Raw genomic sequence first — 20685 nt, forward strand, 5'->3', positions numbered from 1 at the left:
TTAGACTTATTGCTTAGAAACTATATTGAGTTTCTTGGTCATTTTAGAGTTCACCACAAGAATGCAAAATATGATAAGCAGGAAGTAGAAGGCTGATGAGTCAGATTAAAAAGCAATCAAACTAATAATTAAATTATCTGCCTCATATTATCTCTTTGACTATGAGTATTTCTTTAAATGTTCACTGCATAATGTTAATAGCTTTTCTACTACGGTGACACTTGCAATTACAGATAAGGTATGCAAAGATATTTGTACTCTAGCGAGGTCTTTAACCAGAAAATAATGTTGTGCTAATATCATTTTGTTTAAGAATGTGGGGCGTCATTAATTTGGTGTTCATTTTAAGGTATAAAAGTGATTAATTAGTCATGACAACCTGGTATATGAAATATAATTATAAAGTCATCCAGAAAGTCAGTCTTTTTCATGTTTGTATAATGCTTTCCTTAATTAAAATATAATGGTTTGGAACATAATTAAGATAACACAGGCAAATCACACACACACATACACACACACACTCACAAACTTAAGAAATAAAATATTTTTAGATAAAGAATTCTGAATCTAGAAAATTACAAAATATAATTATATTTAAAGAAACAGGTTTTATTTAATCTAAAACGTTAGGACTAGTATGCCTTTGTACATGTAAAGAAATGATGCTTTCATACAAATTTAAGCCACATTATATTTTGTTTTGTGAACCAACTTGTACCAGGGATTATGCTGGTTCTCTGATATATATTATCTAATTAAATGGGAGGATTCAGCTAGAGGCAGGAATGTAAATAAGTGTAACAGTGGAAAAGAAAATAATGATATTCATTCATTCATCAAATATTGATTGGGTCCCGCTAGGCACAAGTCACTGAACTCCATACTATGTACCTTATGGTTAGAATCAGAAATAATTAAAAAAGAAACTTGTCACTGGGAGAGAATTCTATAAGTGACAAAAATGAAGAATATGTGGAGTGCTTTGAGGAAACAGGACATAAGCATAATTAAGGATCAGAAAGGAGAAAATGAAGGAAAGGGGAAACAAACAAGAAAATCTGTAATAAGGTGACAGCATTTTTCTGCTTCTTTGAGAATGGATGGAAATGGTATACACAAGTGAAAATGAGGGAGAGATGGGAATACATACAAAAGAAAATATGGAAGTTAAGATATAAAGGTATAAAAGTGTAAAGTTTATGAAAGAAAAGAGTTTCACATTTTCTATTATTATTAAACTTTATTAAATTAGTAAAGTTTGTTTTTTTAGGCACTTTTTCAAAGCTCGAAAACATGGGTTGCAATTAAAATTTTAAAGGTTAAATAAAAGCTTGACTTCAGTTTCTGTATTGGTCATATTTTCTTCCACCAAGAATCTATTTACCCTTCTTCTGATTAAACAAGAAGGCCTCATGGTCACATAGGCTGTGCAGTAGCTCCATGCTTAGAACACAGTGCTTGGTTTTATGCTCTGTTGTGACTGTCTTGAAATCCGTAATATTTTTTTAAACATGCTACCCTGCGATTTCATTTTGCACTTGGCCTCACAAAGTTTGCAACTCTTCCAGACAGCACATTTAACTTTTGGGGGGCAAGCATACAGCCTCCTCTCCTTTGAACGGGCCCTGACTTATCTTGGACTGTTAGTATAATCACATCATCCTTGAGGTAGAGATTCACAGGAACATCAATTGGAATCATGAGTGAAAGTCAGGTCTAAGCTGATTTTTTAAAACTGTTTAGTATTCTGAGACTTCTGAAGTTTCTTTTTTCCATTGAATGAGAAGCCGAAGGGATATTAGTTAGATCTGGAATGAACACAGTCATCTTGGGGCCCTGATGAAAAATCTGTGTGGTATGTAAGCCAGCACAAGGAGGTGAGTAGAACTGATCAGGATTTGTACTGGTTCCCAATGCACCATATGAGCTCCCAGACCGTGCTGCCTTTGGAGTCAGCCAAATTTCTTCTTTTTTTTTAATGTTTATTTATTTTTGATAGAACACAATGGGGGAGGAGAAGAGAGAGAGGGAGACACAGAATCCAAAGCAGGCTCTGGGCTCTGAGCTGTCAGCATAGAGCCCAATGCAGAGCTTGAACCCGCAGACCAAGAGATCATCACCTTAGCTGATGTTGGTTGCCCAGCCGACTGAGCCACCCAGGCGCCCTGAAGTAGGCCAAATTTCTTAACATTTTAGATTGAGTTCAGTGAATTCTCCATTTGCTCTATCTGTCTTTTGCAATAGAAAGAATCCTTATAAAAATTAATTCAATAGGAACAGAATAAAGAAAAAAGTTTCTTTTTATCTTAATATTTTACAAAATCTCTTATATAAATATTCAGATTGTAGCCACTCAAATTATGACTCAAAATTTTCCAGTGATAAAAGTACAATATAAAAAGAACTATTGTATCTGAAGTAGGTTAGCGCCCCACCCATTGCACACTACATCTATCTCCTTTGGTGGCCCTTAAGAATATTCTTTGGCTGTGCTCTTAGGCCATAGAGCACAGTTACAAAAATCCATTCTTTTTATATCAAAATGACATACATAAAATTTACAGGTGAAAAAATCTATTTGAATTCTACCTTTCTTTGTCTATATTTAGAAACATAGTTTATTTTCTATTCTGACAAAAATACATTGTTTTTTAAATGTTTAATCATCTGGGGTACCTGGGTGACTGAGTTGGTTAAGTGTCCAACTCTTGGTTTCAGCTCAGGTCATGATTTCGTGGTTTGTGAATTCTAGCCCCATGTTGGGCTCTATCCTGACAGGGCGGAACCTGCTTGGGAATCTGTCCCCTCCCTCTTTGTCTCTCCCTTGCTGTCTGTCTCGCTCTCTCAAAAATAATACACATTAAAAAAGATAAATGTTTAATCATCTGTGTATTTTATCTCTTATAAAATATTTATTTTATCTCTACCAGACTGACAGTGATTTACTAAGAGACCATCTATTGGTACAATACTTTACCAGTCTCTACTGATTTATTGGTTTAATCATGAAAACATAAAAGAAAAAAATCCTTTACTAAAATGAAGAGATAACATCCATCAAATTTTACTGTAAGATGGTCTGTCATTTTTGAAAGGCAGTTTTTTTTTTTATTTCCAAGTCATGATTATTTATCTTTCTCTGCTTACGTTTTCAGATATGACTAATGGAGCTAGGCAAAAATGGTATGTGCGAAAATTTAATGAGGCGGTGAAACTGGAAGCAAAAATTCTGTAATTCTGTAACGTAAAATTTATATTAACTTAAAATCTATTGGAATATTTTTCCAAATCTTAAGATGCCACTGCTTTTAAGATGCATAATTATTTTCTGTAACACTAGGAAATTAAAAAAAAATTCTGCTAAATAACACTGAATGGCTTGTAAGACTCATTAAACATGAACATTATGCACAATAGAGTCAAGGAAATATCATTAAAAATGGAAAATTGTTTTCAGTAATTATTTCAACAAGCAGTATACAGGGGACCAGTCTGTTTGCCTGGTGCAATACTAGAGGTTATCTGAATTTAAATTTTGCTATATTTAAAAATTATTCTTCTAACTGATGAATTAGAGCATTTTTGCAAATATTTATTATCATTTGTGTTTCCTCTTTTGTGTGTACCAAATTATCTTCTGTATTTTTTACTGACATGTTTGTTATTTTTCTTGTTTTTTCATAATTACTAAGGTAGTCCAGATTACTTTTTATTTTTTAATCTATGCATGTTATTATTATTGTTATCCAATTTTTAGTTGAACTGTTCAAGTCCTCTTCACATAAGATTTTTTAAGACTTTATTTTTTAAAGCAATTTTAGGTTTATAACAAAACTGAGAGAACAGTACAGAGATTTCACATATACTTTGTGATCCCAGACCTGCATAGGCTCCCCCGTTACCACCACCAAAGAGGTACATTTTCTACCAAGGATCAACTCACATTGACATAACTTACCAAGTTCATAACTTACCTTAACATTCACTTTTGGTGTTACATTTTGCATTTACATCTAAGCTCATTTTGAATTAATTTTGTGAAGGGTGTAAAGGCTTGTGTCCTGATTCATGTTTTTGCATGTTGACCTCTAGTTGTTGAGCATTTGCTGGACTATCTGCTCCATTGTATTGCCTTTGATTCTTTGTTGAAGATCAGCTGACTGTACTTAACAGTACTCTACTTTGAGGCTCTCCATCTGCTCCATCTGCTTATTTTCTCTTGTGCCAATATCACACTGTCTTGATTACTGTAGCTTCATAGTAAGTCTTGAAGTCAAGTAAGGTCAGTATTCCAACTTTGTTTTTCTCTTTCAATATTTTGTTGGCTTTCTGGCTGTCTTGCCTCTCCATACAAACTTTAGAATAGCTTTGCTGGTATCCAAAACAATAAAAAAAATAACTTGCTGGGATTTTGAGATTAGATCAAGAAATATAATTTCTTCATGTTAATGCAGCCACCTTTATGATTTTACTTTCATGTTCTATTTAAGAAATGCTTTCCTATCTTAAGAACATACATATTCTCTTAAGTTAAAATATTTTAGGGGTGCCTGGGTGATTCAGTCGGTTAAGTGGCTGACTCTTGATTTCAGCTCAGGTCATGAGTTCAAGACTTGCATCAGGCAGGAGCTTGCTTCAGATCCTCTGTCTCCCTCTTGCTGCCCTTCCCCTGCTCACTTTCTCTCTCTCACTCTCTCTCAAAAATAAATAAATTTAATTTTTTTGAAAGTTAAAACTATTTTAATGTTGCTTTATATTTAAGTAATTAATCTATCTTGTTTCATTTTCTGTTTATGTGTGTGATGTGAGGTGGGAATTGCCTTTTCATCTCTTTCCTCAAGTAGATAAATCAGTCGTATACTGATCACTGGTTGATTGATTCATTGTTCCCCAGAAATAAACCACCACTGCCATAGATAAATTTTTATATATGTCTGGATCTATTTGCTGTCTATTTTATTTTACTATGCTAATTATGAATCCCTATATCAATTTATGTTATTTTATAGCTTTACAATTAATCATAACATCTGTACAGAAAATTATCTCAGATAGATAAGTTTCAGAAAAACATTTTGGCCCTTATTGGCTCTTCATATTTCCGTATATGTTTTAAGTTTCATGAAGACCAATTTTACAATTTTTATTGAAATTTCTTTAAGCTAGAAGATCAATCTGGAGAGAATGGTTATAATTTTATGATACAGAGTTTTCTTATACATCAACATTATATTTACATTGATTTCACATCTTTTAATGAATTTTATGTCATTCTAAAAATAAATTTTTCCTTGTTTGTAAAACTCATTATCTCATATCCCACTTTTTCATCTTGGTAAATTTTAAGTATTTGTAAAACAATTTTATAAGCAATTATTTAAATAAGATATTGTATTGCTAGTATGTAGAAATGCAGTGGATTTATGCAGTTATCCTCTATTAACCTGCTGAACTCTGTTAATTTTAATAATTGATAAATTATTTTCTGTTCCGTATGCAGACAACCTTATTTCACAAGAAAGGCATGCATGAATTATTATATTTTCAATATTTTAAAATTAATCATAATTCCAGCTTCTAGTATATATCCGAAATAGCTAGCAGGGGAAAAACATGTAACCTCAGGCATTTCTATGATTCACATACTCTCCCTTTACTTGCATAAAGTCTGGAAAGTATATATGTTTTCCAAAAAAAAAAAAAAAAAAAAAAAGAGAAGTCTCAAGTCCCTAGACCATTATAAGTGCCACCTTTATTGTTCCAGCCCACATGGAGCCTTGAAATCTCCTGTATACACTGTATTCAAAGGTTGGGAAACTGCCAAGCCTCGAAATTCAGCACCAGTCTCTCCAGAGATACACCACATAGCCTTTCCCTATGGGTCGTCGTTCCTTCCTCAAGATGCTTCAGAGAACTGTGTGAATGTTTCCAACATTCTTAGACACTTTACACAGCTGTGAAACTACAGTCTCCAACCTGCCATCCCTGAGGCTCTGTATTTCCCATCCTGCACGGTGTCCCTCTTTGTGCATATCATTTTAGCATAATGTCTTTAATGAATTTAAGATTTATGGAAGAATTAAAAAAAAAACAAACCCTGCTGAATTCAAGGAATGTCTGTTTTGTTTCGGTTTGGTTTGGTGTGGTTTTTAGCCTAGGGAGAAGGGACCTAAGAGAAGACATACTGCTTGTAAATCATTTGGTAGAACAGAAATTCCTATCTCAAAGTAGCTTACCACACTTGTGATGGAGATTTGCTGGTAGGGTTTCAGGGTGGTTGAAATAGGGAATCACTCTTATCTCTTAGTCCTCTGCTCCTGTTCACACATACATATACATGTGCTGTACTATTTCCAGTTGTAAGAGATTACCACAGACTTAGTGGTTTAAAATTTAGTACCTTATATTTTTAGAGGTCAGAAGTCCAAAATCAGTCTCGCTGCGCTAACGTCAGGATGTTGGCAGAGCTCTTTCCTTCTGGAATAACTTTTAGAACCTGTTTGCATTCTTGGGCTCATGGCTCCCTCTTCACATTACTTTAGTCGTTTGCTCTGGTTTTCCTTTGTCTTACTACTCCCTCTGACCCTCTACCTCCCTCTTAGAAAGACCTTTGTGATTCTATCAGGACTATTCAGATAATTCAGGATTGGCTCCCCCTCTCAAGATCTTTAACATAATCCCATCTCCAGAATCTTTTTTTTTTTTTTTTACTGTATAATTTAACTGTTTCTTATGTTCTGGGGCTCAGAACACATGATTTTTGGGGGGATCATTATTTGGCTTACCATATCGTGCCCCATAGGAACTTCAATTAGAAAAAAAAAAAGTCATGTTTAATTTTAATATTCTTATGGATTCTCCTATATATCTCAGTTGATGGAAGCACTTGCTCAAGAGCATGTCTAGTAAGCATCCTATGTTCTCTTTTCCCCACATCCAGTAATCTTCTAAATCAGTTATTATATTTTTCTTGAACATTTGCTGAATTCACCCCTTATTGTGACTCTCACTGAGTTTTTTTTTATTTTTTTGTCTCATCTCTTGCTTATTTACCATAAGACATTTTGTAGCCTTCTTACCATCAGACTCACCCTCCCTCAGTCATTTGACCCTACAGTCATCAGAGTGATCTTTCCAAAACATAATCTGAGCATTTCATTTCTTTTCAAATCATAAAATCTTAAGACATAAGTTGAATTGTGTGATAGCTTCCTGATGTTTGTAGGAGAAAATTAAATGCCTGGAATTGGTTGGCAGGGCCTTGCCTAAACTGCATACACTGCAGTGACAGCGAGATTGAACTTGAGGTTCCCCGCTGGACCGAATGCTCTACAACACAGACACCAGGACTCCTCCTGCTTCCTATAGAATGTGCAGTGACTGGCGCAGTACGTGTTTAATTGGTTGGATAAAGGATTGAAGGGCTTTTAGAATCTGGTAGTTCTCTTTTAAGCTTTTCCTTTACCATTTACACACACATACACAAATCCCAAAATCATGTTGTACTGAATTAATTGTTATTTTGCAAAAATTTGCCTTTGCTTTTCTGGTTCCTTTCTTTCTTTTCCTACTTGACTTAAGGGAGGTTTCTAGTAACTTCAGTGTAAAGTGTCACTTTCCAATTAAAAATAAGATAAAAAATGAGTATTAACAATGTGCATCTGTTGTCTTGAAACAAGTCTGTGCCATCTGCTGGCAACCTCCTATCTTGTTGAATAAATGAACAATTTATTTGAATCTACAAATTCTAAATTAAATCTTTCTAGTTCACTGTGTGTGTGTGTGTGTGTGTGTGTGTGTGTGTGTGTAATACTTAAGAATGCATGACCAAGGGGCTCACATAGTTTACAGGAAGTTAAGTAAAGGACTTTGGTACTTGTATTTGATTTCCATTGCTGCCATTTAAAAATTACAATCTTAGTGGTTTCAAGTAACACAAATGAATTGTCTCATAGTCCTATAGTCAGACTTCCGGGTTGGCATAACTGGTTTCTTTGCTGTGAGTTTCACAAGCTGGAATTAAGGTATCAGCTGGCTGTGCTTCTGTCATAAGATGCTGGAGAGAATCTGTCCCCAGCCTTATTCAAGTTGTTGACCAGATTGTTGTTCAGTTATAGGACTGAGGTTTCCGTTTCCACTTCTGTTTGCTTCAGAAAGCTGAGTGCTTTTCTTCTCATGCTTCCCAAATGCCTCAGTCACCAACTGCATCTTCCTCTCCTGTATCATCTCTCTCTGCAGTTGCATCTTGAGCTGACTCTTTTGGCTTCCTGTCTGCTTTTTCAAGGCACTTGTGGGCCACCCAGATTATTGAAAATAATCTCCCTAGATTACTGTCAGCTGACTAATGGCCATAATGCCATCAACAAAGCCACTCCCAACAGTACCTAGATTAATGTTTGACTGAACAAAACCAAAGCAATCTTGTACGGGGAGGGACAGCTGTAGAATTCTGCCTGCAAAGTACTGACAAGGGAGAACAAAATTTGAACCTGTTATTATAGAGAGGCATCAAGAAATCTTTGAAACTTTCAAGACACTGTCTATAAAAATAAGGCAGAGGCTAGAAGCTATAGAAAGAAGCGATGAGAGTTTTGTTAGATATCAGGGCCCTTTAAAACTTCCCTTTATATCTCTTATATTTTAAGCTAGTTTATTTTTGTTTCTTTCCCCTATCTCTTGGCTAGAATGAATAGTAAACTGCTTTAAACTAAAATAGTCTCTTTGTTATCTTTATGAACTAATAAAAAATAGACAAGCTGGAGACACAGATTCTAGTCTGCTGCAGGCTGGCTCAGAACGGGAGGCGGGTGGGAGCAGTGCGCTGAGGAGAAGGGAAGGCACAGATTGTTTGCCTGGGGCCTGCAGGAACAAAGGGAAGCCTTGGCTGGCAGAGTAGCCATGATAGAATTATTCAAGATTAGGGGACATACTTCGTTTTTAAGACTTAATTACACAAACCAAAAATTTAAAGTTGTTTTATTGGTTATTTAATATTTTTGATATCCTGGTTTGTTTCCTCACACATCTCTATACATGATCCAAAGAAATATGAAGTGTGCTTGCTTTTTATAAAGATAAATGGATTGAGATAGCAATACAGGGTATAAGATTATTTTTTTATTTTTAAAAGTTTTTTAATGTTTTATTTATTTCTGAGGGAGAGAGAGAGAGAAACAGCATGAGCAGGGAGGGTCAGAGAGAGAGAGACAGACAGACAGAATCTGAAGCAGGCTCCAGGCTGTCAGCACAGAGCCCGACGTGGGGCTCGAACCCATGAACCGTGAGATCATGACCTGAGCCAAAGTCAGCGACTGAGCTACCCAGATGCCCCGGGTATAACATTATTTTTAAGATATATTCTGAAATTTGATATCTATATGTGAAAAGACTATAAGTGTTCCTTTAGCTCCTTTTTATATTCCATTGAAATTTCTAAATTTTAGAAATATTTATTGTAATAAATATGAAAAGTAGTATGCATTCTTTTAAATTAATAATTAGAAAACTGCTAGAAAGTTAACTTTTTGCATGAGTGATAGCATCTATTATTAAGTTTCTTCTTCCTGTTTCATTTTATATTTTGGTCTTTCATCCAGTGAAAAGTATATCCAGAGGCTCCAAAATTTGCCACATGCTGCAATATAAAAATGAATGAGGCAGTCCTAGGCTTTGATATCATCAGCACGTTGTGAAAAGACCTGAAAAAAAAATCAATTCACTGTGTGTAGAGAATGTTACAAATGGGGAAGCTTCTAAAAGTCAGCATGAAAACATAACTGTTTTAGAATGTGAAGCAATCACCTAGTAGCAGGACCAGCTTGCGGAGAGGTTTTATTTATAGATCACCTCTTGAAGAGTGATTTAATCAATGTGTGATTTTTTTTTCTCCCCCCACCACGATACTCCAACATGTATAGTCCAAATTGAAATCATGATTTCATGCAAACCACTTCCTTGGGTGTTCTGCCCTTTTCAATGACATTCTCTTCCATTTGAGACATTCTGGAGCAGCCACTACTATTATGGAAGATTGAACAATGTTGCCAGGCCTCGATGGAATGATTCTGAGTTATCCATAAGGGTGCCTCAGTTTAGGGCTACACTGACATACAAAATGTGAAACTGCTCATGCTCTTACACATTATTTTACTCTTCTTAAATGAGGAGGGAGGACGATGCAGTAAAATACTCCAAAGAAAATTATAATTGTATAAGAATCAAAAACATGCTCTTAGTTATAACTATGGTGTTGATTAATGATGACGCAGCTATGGTCATTCTCCAAACAGTTATAAGTCATGTGATAGTTAAATAACTTCCATTAGACCATGATGTGTGTGTGTGCCTGTCTATATATATGCATGCATGTATGTAGTTGTTTCTACCTATAGTAATTTCAGATTCTCATTGTGTTTCCTAATCATTTTCTAGGGGTTATTTTCAATTATATATGACAAAAATATTTTCTTACATTACTAATTCTCTGAAGGAGTTGTTTAAAATGACTAATGTAAATTGCATACCATGATATAACTACTAAACCATAAAAATAACTAGAATCATATTTTTCACACATAAAATGAAGATCACAGGAAATATGTTTGTGAAACTGTGCAAAAGAAATACGATAAATGAACACATTCAGAAGTATATTGATTATTTCACCTTCCTTCTCAATTCAAAATAGAACGTTTACAATCAATCCTAAAATGTCAAGGATCATCTTACAAAACTCCTAACCTGGGGCAAAATCTTGAAATATCATGGAAAATTTCATCCATTAACTGCTTTTGAAACATGCATTCATTATCAAAGTCATCAAGTTTGACCAATCATTCAAAGTGAGATTCTTGAATAAAATCAGTTAGAGTGATGTTACTCTAAGAACACTGAACCTGCATCCATAATAAGTTATAATACAAATTATGTAATTTAAATACTATCACTGTGTCAAATGAATTGTCCTATCATGAACTGAAGGGAATTTTATTATAAAAATACAAATGAACACATATTCCAAAGACAAATCCAAACCGAAGCCACCATCAATACAAATGAGTAAGTACCTGTATTTTCTAAGAAATATATATTTGAGAGATGTGAAATTGTAATATTCTTTCAAGGTTAGTGACAGTGGCATTTTCTAAGTTTTATTTTTCTTTTGAACTAGCACACACCTGTTTATTCAGATGGATGATTATAAAGTAATACAAATTAAGATTTGCAGACTGGTTTCTTAGAAAACAGGTTTATCAGTTTTTATGCATAACAATAATTATTAAGCCATTCAGGAAAAAGTTAAAATACATGTCTCTTTTTTCTCATTATCATTATGGCAATGAGATATGACAGGGAAGGGGTATTTAGATTATGAGTGATATATGTAAAAACCTGAAACCTGAAACGGAATTTCTATAAAATATAGAGTTACTTGCAAGAAAATATACCTGACCTTCTCCTTTGTTCTGTGTCTGAGCCTATGATCGAAGGCATTTTTTACTTGGCTGAGGGCATAATGGCCCTGCTCTATGTCTCTCCTTTGCATCCTGAGATAATATGCACTGCCTTTCTACACAGGTCTATTATAACACCTGCAACCACGATGCTTTGAGAGAGGACAGAAAAAACTTCCATTGCTCATTCAACTCTTACATATTTTCATGTGTAAGTAGTAGATACCATGAGAAATAGATGCTAACATTCGGAATATCAAACTGGCTATTCCAGAAGTCTAGAAATAACTGGAGACTTCATGAATTTTATAGTCAGAGGGAATTCTTATCACAATCGTTAGAGAGTTTGGAGGGTACCTAGCAGGAATGATTTTAAGAAAATATAAATTGTTATAACAAATAACAAACCTGGGTGGCTTGGGTGGCTGTCAGTTAAGCATCCGACTTCAGCTCAGGTCATGATCTCATGGCTTGTGTGTTCGAGCCCCCCATAGGGCTTGGTGTTGACAGCTCAGAGCCTGAAGCCTGCTTCGGATTCTGTGTCTCCCTTTCTCTCTGACCCTCCCCTGATCTCTCTCTCTCTCTCTCAGAAATAAATAAAACATTAAAATTTTTTAAAAAAAAGAAACAACACAAATGTTTTGAACTCTCGGCTTCTCCGAATCACATACAACATGGAACTCAGGTTGCCTTCCTGGGCCAGGAGGTAGTTCAGGTTCAACAAAAGATCCGCAATTTTTCTGACCCTCAAAAGTGTAATTATTTTTTCTCTGCTCTGTGGATAGAATCCAAGGGTACATCCATAGAGTGACATCTTCCACAGCAGCAAAATTGTATTGTGATCTGTAAAAATTTTAAGGGGATTTTACTGTGTCCATTGATTTATACCTTTCTTTCTTTCTTTCTTTCTTTCTTTATTCATTCATTCATTCATTCATTTATTTTGCATCCGTAGTAGTATATATCTCTATATATGCAATGTATATATGCAATGTATCACATGGGTAAAGGAAAGAAAACAGTCTAGGCATTTTAAGTAGGAATGGATTTAATCTAGGGTATCTATAAAATAGATGAGAGACTAAAAAACAATCTTTATTCTGAGTTTTCTGCAAGAACATTACAGAAATGAATGAACTGAACTGGATCTCCCTTTACTTGCATAGGGCTAAACCAGGAGCAGAAAATTACTGCTGCTGCCAAAGCTCCCTCACATACCCAGAGACAAAACCAGAGAGAAAGGGTGTCCCAGAGATGGCTCATGTATACATGTCCTTGCTTGCCACAAGCATTAGTCAGGTAAGGTGACCAGTAACTACTTTTTGCTTCCAACTCTCAAAATAGTACATGAAAAGTTCAGTTGAAATCCCCAGGTGCAAGTGCTTGGGCAATAGAATTTCTCATTTTCCAACATTCTCAACTAAGTGAGATAGAACAGGAAATGGAATGAAGCCCATCCAGAAAACCCAGCACATACATCATATGACCTGGTAAACATTAATGCACTTAAATAATGCCAGACATTTGAAAAAAATGATGTCATGTTTCTCTCAGCAGTTCATATTCAATTTATTTGAACCTTGTGAATTTTTTTTTAATATTTTATTTATTTCTAGGAGAGAGAGAGAGAGAGACAGCGTGAGCAGGGGAGGGTCAGAGAGAGAGGGAGTCACAGACTCTGAAACAGGCTCCAGGCTCTGAGCTGGCAGTCAGCACAGAGCCCGACGCGGGGCTCGAACCCACGAACTGCGAGATCATGACCTAAGCGAAAGTCGGATGCTTAACCGACTAAGCCACCCAGGCGCCCCAAACCTTGTGAATTTTTAAAAAAGCATAATTTAACATTGTTTTGATATTTGTTTCAAAATTATATTATCAAGTACTATTCACATATCCTAATATAACTGATTACAGATCTATAGACATTTGTCAATTATAGAATATTTAAATTTTACAAATGTCTTAGTTGTCGGCAGTATCTATTAAATGCATGTAGATATAAATAATTCAATGTTTAATGATTTGATGTTAGTTACTAAACTTTCTGAACCTTATGTTACTCTTCTGTGAAGCAGAAATAATAAGAATTGACATTCAAAAGTTTAAATACAATAATACATCACAGAGTTTAGAAAATGACTTGTGTATGGCAAGCATTTAAATATTAGAAGCTATAATAAGAAGATGGCCATGATTACAATTGATGATGTACAAATCAGAGAAGAATCTCATTAAAATACCTCCAACATTTTTGCATGAATAGTTTTATTATTTTTTGCATATGAACAATATATTTATTCAGTGAATATTTAATACTAATATTTTTCCCAGTGATCTTAAGACATTCCCAGAGATAATTTGTCCTTATGTTTCTTTTGATGTTAGAAATTCAAACATGTTATCAGGTTACATGTTTTGCCTTTATTTCCTTAATTTTGTGAGGTGCCAAATAAGCATTTTTCTCCCAAAGCCTGAGATCCATCTTGAGTTTATTATTACATATATATCCAAGTATACAATATATATTATTATACATACTATATATATTTATTGTATCTATGTATATACTCTACATATTATTAAATCATTATAATTATTATATTATATCATATGCATATAATTATCATATATAATATGTAAATAGACAATAAGCATATATATTCCTGGATATATAATCTAATCATTTTGTGTTCTCTTTAATTATATTTCTCTATTTTTTTTCTCCATCTTGTGATATTTTCAAATACACATATAGGTATAATTTGGAATTAAAGATATTTTACAAAATTAGTACAGAATTCTTGTATATCCCATACCTAGCTTCCCCTCTTATTAAAATCTTACATTAGTATGATATATTCAACACAACCAATAAAACAATGTTAATGCATTATTATTAGTTACAGTTCATACTTTATTCCTATATCTTTAGTTTTTAACTAATATCTTTTTTTTTCTAGAACCCCATCCAGAATACAATATTACCTTTAGTCATCGTACTAAATCATACATATCACCTTAGTTTTAGTTTTGATGGTTTCTCAAGCCTTTCTTGAGAAAGAAAGCTTTTCTTTCTTTTTTTTTTAACTTTAATAGGTTTGATAAGTACTATTTAGGAGGTTTGTATTTTTTTTTATCAATTCAGGTTTGTCTGATGTCTTTCTTATAATTAGACTGGGGTTTGGGGTTTATATAAAGAAGACTGAGAGTGAAAGAACCATTCTCATCAAGTACTATCCAGAGTACATACTATGGACATGGCTTATGACTGTTGATGTTGACCTTGTCCAACTGGCTGAGATAGTGTTTATCTCACCACAATGAGACATCTACAGTAGATGTCTACTATAAAGTTACCCATTATGTACTTTTCCATCCAGTCCTCTTTGGTAGGAAATTACTATGTGATTCATACACATAAAAAGTGGAGAGTTATGTTTTACTTTCATGAGAAGAAATTATTTAGAATTATTAATTATTTAGAATTCTAAGTGGGAGTTTTATTTATCCTTCATTTATTATCTTATTAATCATTTATATTAGAATGCACTTGTAGGTACTTATTTTGGCTTTAGTTTATAATTCAATATTTCTTTACCTTTTATGTCGCTTAAACATTTTCAGCTTTGGCCATTGGGAGCTCTTTTAATTGGATCCTGTGCTCCTTTGACATATTTATACCAGTTTGAATTTTTTAGCACATGATTACTTTCAGGTATACAGGGTATTCCAGGATCAGCTTGTGTATTCCCTGGTCCAATCTTAAAATATCTAATTTCCCCAAGGATCCCTGTTTCCTTTTATTGGACATTAGCATTTGAAAACAAGATCTGAGTAACTGAATGTTAGGTGTACTTGTTCTTAGATTATCATTGCTTCTAGGCTCTCTCAGCAAACAGCTGTTGGAAGTGTGTGTGTGTGTGAGTGTGTGCGTGTGTGTGACTCAGTTTCATATTTATTCATCTGTATCTGCATTGAGCTAAACATGTGAGTTCATACTCTTGTGTCCAACTCTAATCCACCATCACATGGTTCATTATATCCTCCCCAGTACTTCTTGTCTATGACTTTCCACTCCAACAGTGAGAAAACTAGCTCCCACCATCAGCCATCCACTTATTTATTTGTTCAATCCTAGTACACAAGTGTAGTGGCTTCAGAATTGTTAACCTTCCCCACTGAGAAACAACTTGGCCAACTAGAGTGCACTGCCTGTATAAATGGTTTGGTCTTTAGTCTTACAATTTCCACTCATTTCCAAAGTCGCTTGGGTCAGTAACATTTCCCCCCACTGCTTCCATGAAATCGTTTCATACTTAAAATACAGCTTTGTGTTTTGTTTGTTTTGTTTTGTCACAGTATATATTCCATTCTGGAGTCACTAGCCTTCATAATTAATGTTTTAAAAAATTCCTATACACTAAGGTTCACTTTTTTAGTTGTGTTTTTCTATGCATTTTGACAAATGCATACGGTCATGTACTCATCATTATAGCATCATACAAAATAGTTTCATAGCCCTAAATTCTGTTTCATTATTCAGATAGCTAGTAACTATCTGATGAGAGTGTTTGGGGGGACATCCACACCCATTCTGATTCCTTCAGATCTCAAGAAATATTGTAGAAACATATCAGTTGTTCTTTGTGTTATTTATTCTCAAAAAAAGAGATTGAGTAAAAGTAAAATTGAGTGAGTTCATTTTCCCATTTAGTTTTCTCCTTCTCCTCCTCCTCCTCCTCCTTCTTCTTCCCCTTCTTCTTCTTCTTCTTCTTCTTCTTCATCTTTTTAAACTACAGATACAGAGAATTAATCATAGTCTATATATCACCCAATATCAGCACTGGTTTTCATAAAACCTCACTTATTTTATTTATCTATTCATTAATTCCATTTTATTTCTATTCTCTCCTTCCATTCCTTACTTTCATAATAAAACTTTCTAATATATTTGATGAGAATCCTTTCACTTGTATGTGTTTAGTAGGTACAATTTTGTTTTATGGTATTAGGTTTTAATTTAAAAAATAAAATGATAATGTGACATAGACTGTAATCTCTTCCTATTTTTTTCAGTAGAAACCATGATTTTAAGCTCTACTCTTATTTACGACTGTTCATCTTGTATGTTGCCTCTAAATGCCATATTATTCAAGAGTGTATATCTACCAAAGGCTACTATTTAGTCCAGAACTGATGAGTGTCTCCATTGCCTTTACAACCACCCAACCAACAAATAAAACAATAGTGAACATTCTAGTAAGTTTTCCTTTAGAGACTTGTGTAAGACTTTATTTTGGGTATTTATCTGAAAGTAATGCTGGGATATATAACAAATATATTTAATTTTATTTATTACCACCATTCTTGTCTCCAGGATATCTACATCAGGCTATACTCAATTCAGCAAGCAATGGGGATTCTGTATCCTCTATTCACATTATGAGATTTTACTTCTGACCATTCTGATGCATATTAAAGCTTCTATAATTTATACAAAGCATTATTTTTCCTGACAGTAAATGAAATCTGTAAACTCAAAATATATTCAGGAAAAAAAAGATGCTTCAGTACAGATACTAAATACCATTTAGAAGCCAAACATTCAGTTGAAAAAATATTCTAATTAGCTTCAAAAAGAATCCAAAACATATATAATAATTTATTGAGCACTTAAAATGAGTCAGACATTATTTTATATGCTGGGAAATAGTAGTGATAAAAACAATCAAAACAAATAAACAGACAAACCAAACTGAACAAAAACTTGTCATGAACCTTTTAACAATAAGCATTTATATTGCTCATGAGTCTATGTATCATTTGGAAAGCTTTTCAATTTTGGCTGTACTCACCCATGTATCTGCATTTGGCTGTGGATCAAGTAAGCAACTCTGGTTAAATTTGTCTGAGGTTTTTGTTTTTGCTTTCCACACATTTGGGGCTTGGCTGGCCGTAGCCTAGTCTAGAAGGTCCTTGGCTGGGACAAATAAGTTCTTCTCCAAATGGCCTCTTATTTTCCATCAGCCCAGATTAATTTCTTCTCATAAGGGAGGCAGGTATGCAAGGGAGATAATAGAAGTGGGCAAGGCACTAATGGCATAGCCTCACAAGTTGCACACCATCACGCCATACATATTTTATGAAGCTAAAGAAAACCACGGGGCCAGTCCAGATGCAAGGCATGGAGAAATAGGTTTTACTTTTTAAAGACAGAAGCTGCAAGGTCACATTGCAAAAAGCATGGATGCAGGGTTGAATGGAAAATTGGTATCATTCTACAATCAAAACACACACAAACACAAGTGTATGTTCAATATATATTAAGGGCAATGGTTTATGCTATGGAGAGCAGTAACTAAAGAGTTCAAAAGGTAATAGATGCCTAATGGCACAGAATTTGTGGGCTACAGTAATACATTAAGCTTTTAATTAGAGTAAAAAGGAAAATCACTGGAAGACTTTGAACAAAAGAGTGATGTCCACATGGGGATAAACAGACGATTAAAAACACAAACCTGGAGTTCAAATGAGGGGTCTGAACTGGGAATAGACATATAACATGATCTGCCAAAATAGTAAATTATATTTTTCCATTTATGTTAAATATAAATTTAATAAATTTCTTTAAATTTTATTTATACCATTATAATAGGTCATCAAATAATACTGATTTCTGTATCATTTACAAATTTGATGAACACTGTTTCTGTATCTACACCCATTCATTTGCTTTCCCTTTCCACGTATCAGTGGCTATTAGAAACCAATAATTTTAGTTTTGTTCCCTTTTTGCTGTGTCATCGTATAGTTTACTGGAATTGCCTTCCTTTCTTTTTTGGTATTTCCATGACTCTTCTCCAGGGTGGGACCACTTTTCACCTACATAGATGTTAAAGACACCAACCAATGAAGTGTTTTAGTAAAATGATACATATGTATAAATTATTAAATAAATGCATACCTTTGGGGAAGTCAATGTAAAACTTAAAAATAAAATGCACAAAGAACTAATATGGCTTCCTTCTAAGGAAAAGGTATGTGCTTGTGGTCTTTCTATATTTCTAGGAAGCTAACACAGTCGGTCCAACTATGAGAAATTCCAATTAACTAGACATCTGTTGAAAACACAACAGAACAGCAACACAATCTGTTTCAAACATGTTTGCATAATGTGGCTGACAGACAGTTTAATAAAACAAACAATAGAGGGAATAGGTTAGTACTTTACTGACAATTAACTATGTGTAGTTGATACTTGTAAGGAAAGGCAATTCAGAAAATCAATCATAAACAAGTAGATAATAAGAATTTAAAGCAGAATTTTAAGCAAAAAATAACCCAGAAAATAATAATGAACTTCAGGAATATATGGCATTCTGCTGATATTAAGAAGAAAGATACATTTCATATAGGATATGAGAGAGTTATAAAAATGAATCCATATGAGCATTAAAAATAGACAAAGACAATAAAGATACTATAGAAATAATATACATACATAAAAGAATAGATATGCATGTGTGCATATAATGAAGGCAAGTCCCTTCTTCTGTTTTATGTTCTACCTATTTCACATTCCCAAGAGTCCCGTCAGAGAAACATATCTCTTTAAGATGTCCAACTCCTCCATGAAACTGGATCGTTTTAATTGTAAAGTTTTTTCATGATTTATATTTAAATTTCTGATCTGTTTTGCTTTTTACTAACATGGACATTTTAAATGATAGTATTCTACTTTCTCCCTTTATTGATGAAATTTATTTCCTTTCTTGTCACCGATTTAATTTGACTTGTCATTTTTCATCATTTAAGCCGTCTCCTTTATCGTCAGAATCTTCCTGTTGCAGAATAAATTCCTTTCTTTGAGGGTATCTCCTTTAAAATATCTGCTGACATAAAGAACTCTCCATGTGCCATTAGTACACAAATCACAAACTGGCAAGTAATAGTTTGAAATAAGGGTGCTGACGAGTTGGATTCATCTATACAGTTTTCCTATTTTACTAAAGCAAATATATAAAGATTGATAGATTTCCTGAGTTAATCACAAATGTGACAATACTTAGAGAAAATACTGACATAACAAATGTAATCTAGTCTGACTTGAGTTTTTAATATTTGGCTGCTGTATATTTTCAAGCGTCACTCTCTCTTTGTTCTCTCCCTGGCCTACATTTGCACAGGCTGAGAACAAAGTGTTTGTGCTCCCTCACTTGGTGTGAGGTTCAAATCCCAGAAACAACTGGGGCACCTATACCCAACTGGAAACGTTGCGTCCAGCCCCACACCCTCACCACAATAAAAGCCTCACAGCAGTCTCAATTCCTTGTTCTCAAAAACCATTTCAGACTCACTCAGGGGGCTTACTCTGCTCTCCCCCAAAAACTCTTACTGTGCTAATAATAAACTTTTCGATTCCTTCTTGTGTGTGTCTGCAGCATCATTTTTTGACATACAAACCAGATTTTGAGTGGGTTCCATCCTGCCTCTGCAGAATGTTCTAAGGAGCAAGGATCTACAGAAACTAGGACAACGGTCCCTCAGTGAGATATGTGCATGGGTGCTTCTGAGGCTTCTCATTCATTACTCACGTGCTGGTCTCCATGGACATTTAGTTATGCAGCAGACCACCTTAAAACACATGGTAGGTAACTTTTTAATGTTTTTATATTATATCTGTCATGATTTATTGAAAAAGATCCATGTATCCATGTATTTTCTAATGATATCAAATGGAACCACAATCATTAACCAAAAAGTACTGTGTGGGAGAGAGGATAGTAGTAGTTATAAAAACGAAGAGAAGTTTGTTTCCTAAAAAATTCATGATGTGATGGTATTTTTCTTTTAGAAAATATTTGAGGGCTCTAGCTTATTTTTTTCTTTTAATTCGAAAAACTAGCTTACTGAGAAAAGCCTAGTTTAGATGTTATATAACATTTTAATTTGTAATTATTAGAATTTCAATTCTGTAAAAGAACTAGGAAGTGTTCCAGAGAAGCACATAATTGCAAAGCCAGGAGAGACTAACCAATATTCTAGTATCTTGAAGCAGTTAAAAAAAAAAAAAGGCAAGATATTTGAAGGATTGGATAAGTTTTAAGTTCCAAGTACATTTCTGGGAAAAAAATAGAAATTTCAGCATTATCTAATTCTTCAGTTATTGAAGACACTTGCTTTGTGTGAATTGTGGTATACTTATTTTATCCCCTGACATCGATGGGAT

General features: G+C 34.1%; 1 protein-coding gene across 2 annotated transcripts in view; it reads left to right on the forward strand.

Annotated features, from left to right (window-relative positions):
* LOC144244769 (uncharacterized) overlaps nt 1-20685 on the forward strand; it is a 458868-nt gene that overhangs the window by 402126 nt on the left and 36057 nt on the right. The window contains exon 5 of one of the 2 annotated variants that reach the window (XR_013339058.1): nt 19898-20103. The gene's annotated coding sequence lies outside the window, so the exon portion shown is untranslated. Of the gene's footprint in view, nt 1-19897; nt 20275-20685 lie in introns of those variants that run through there. The other variant, XM_077780100.1, reaches the window with a different exon arrangement.

The sequence above is a fragment of the Crocuta crocuta genome, unplaced genomic scaffold (assembly GCF_008692635.1).
Source record: "Crocuta crocuta isolate KB4526 unplaced genomic scaffold, BGI_CrCroc_1.0 scaffold188, whole genome shotgun sequence".
Classification (NCBI taxonomy): Eukaryota; Metazoa; Chordata; class Mammalia; order Carnivora; family Hyaenidae; genus Crocuta; species Crocuta crocuta.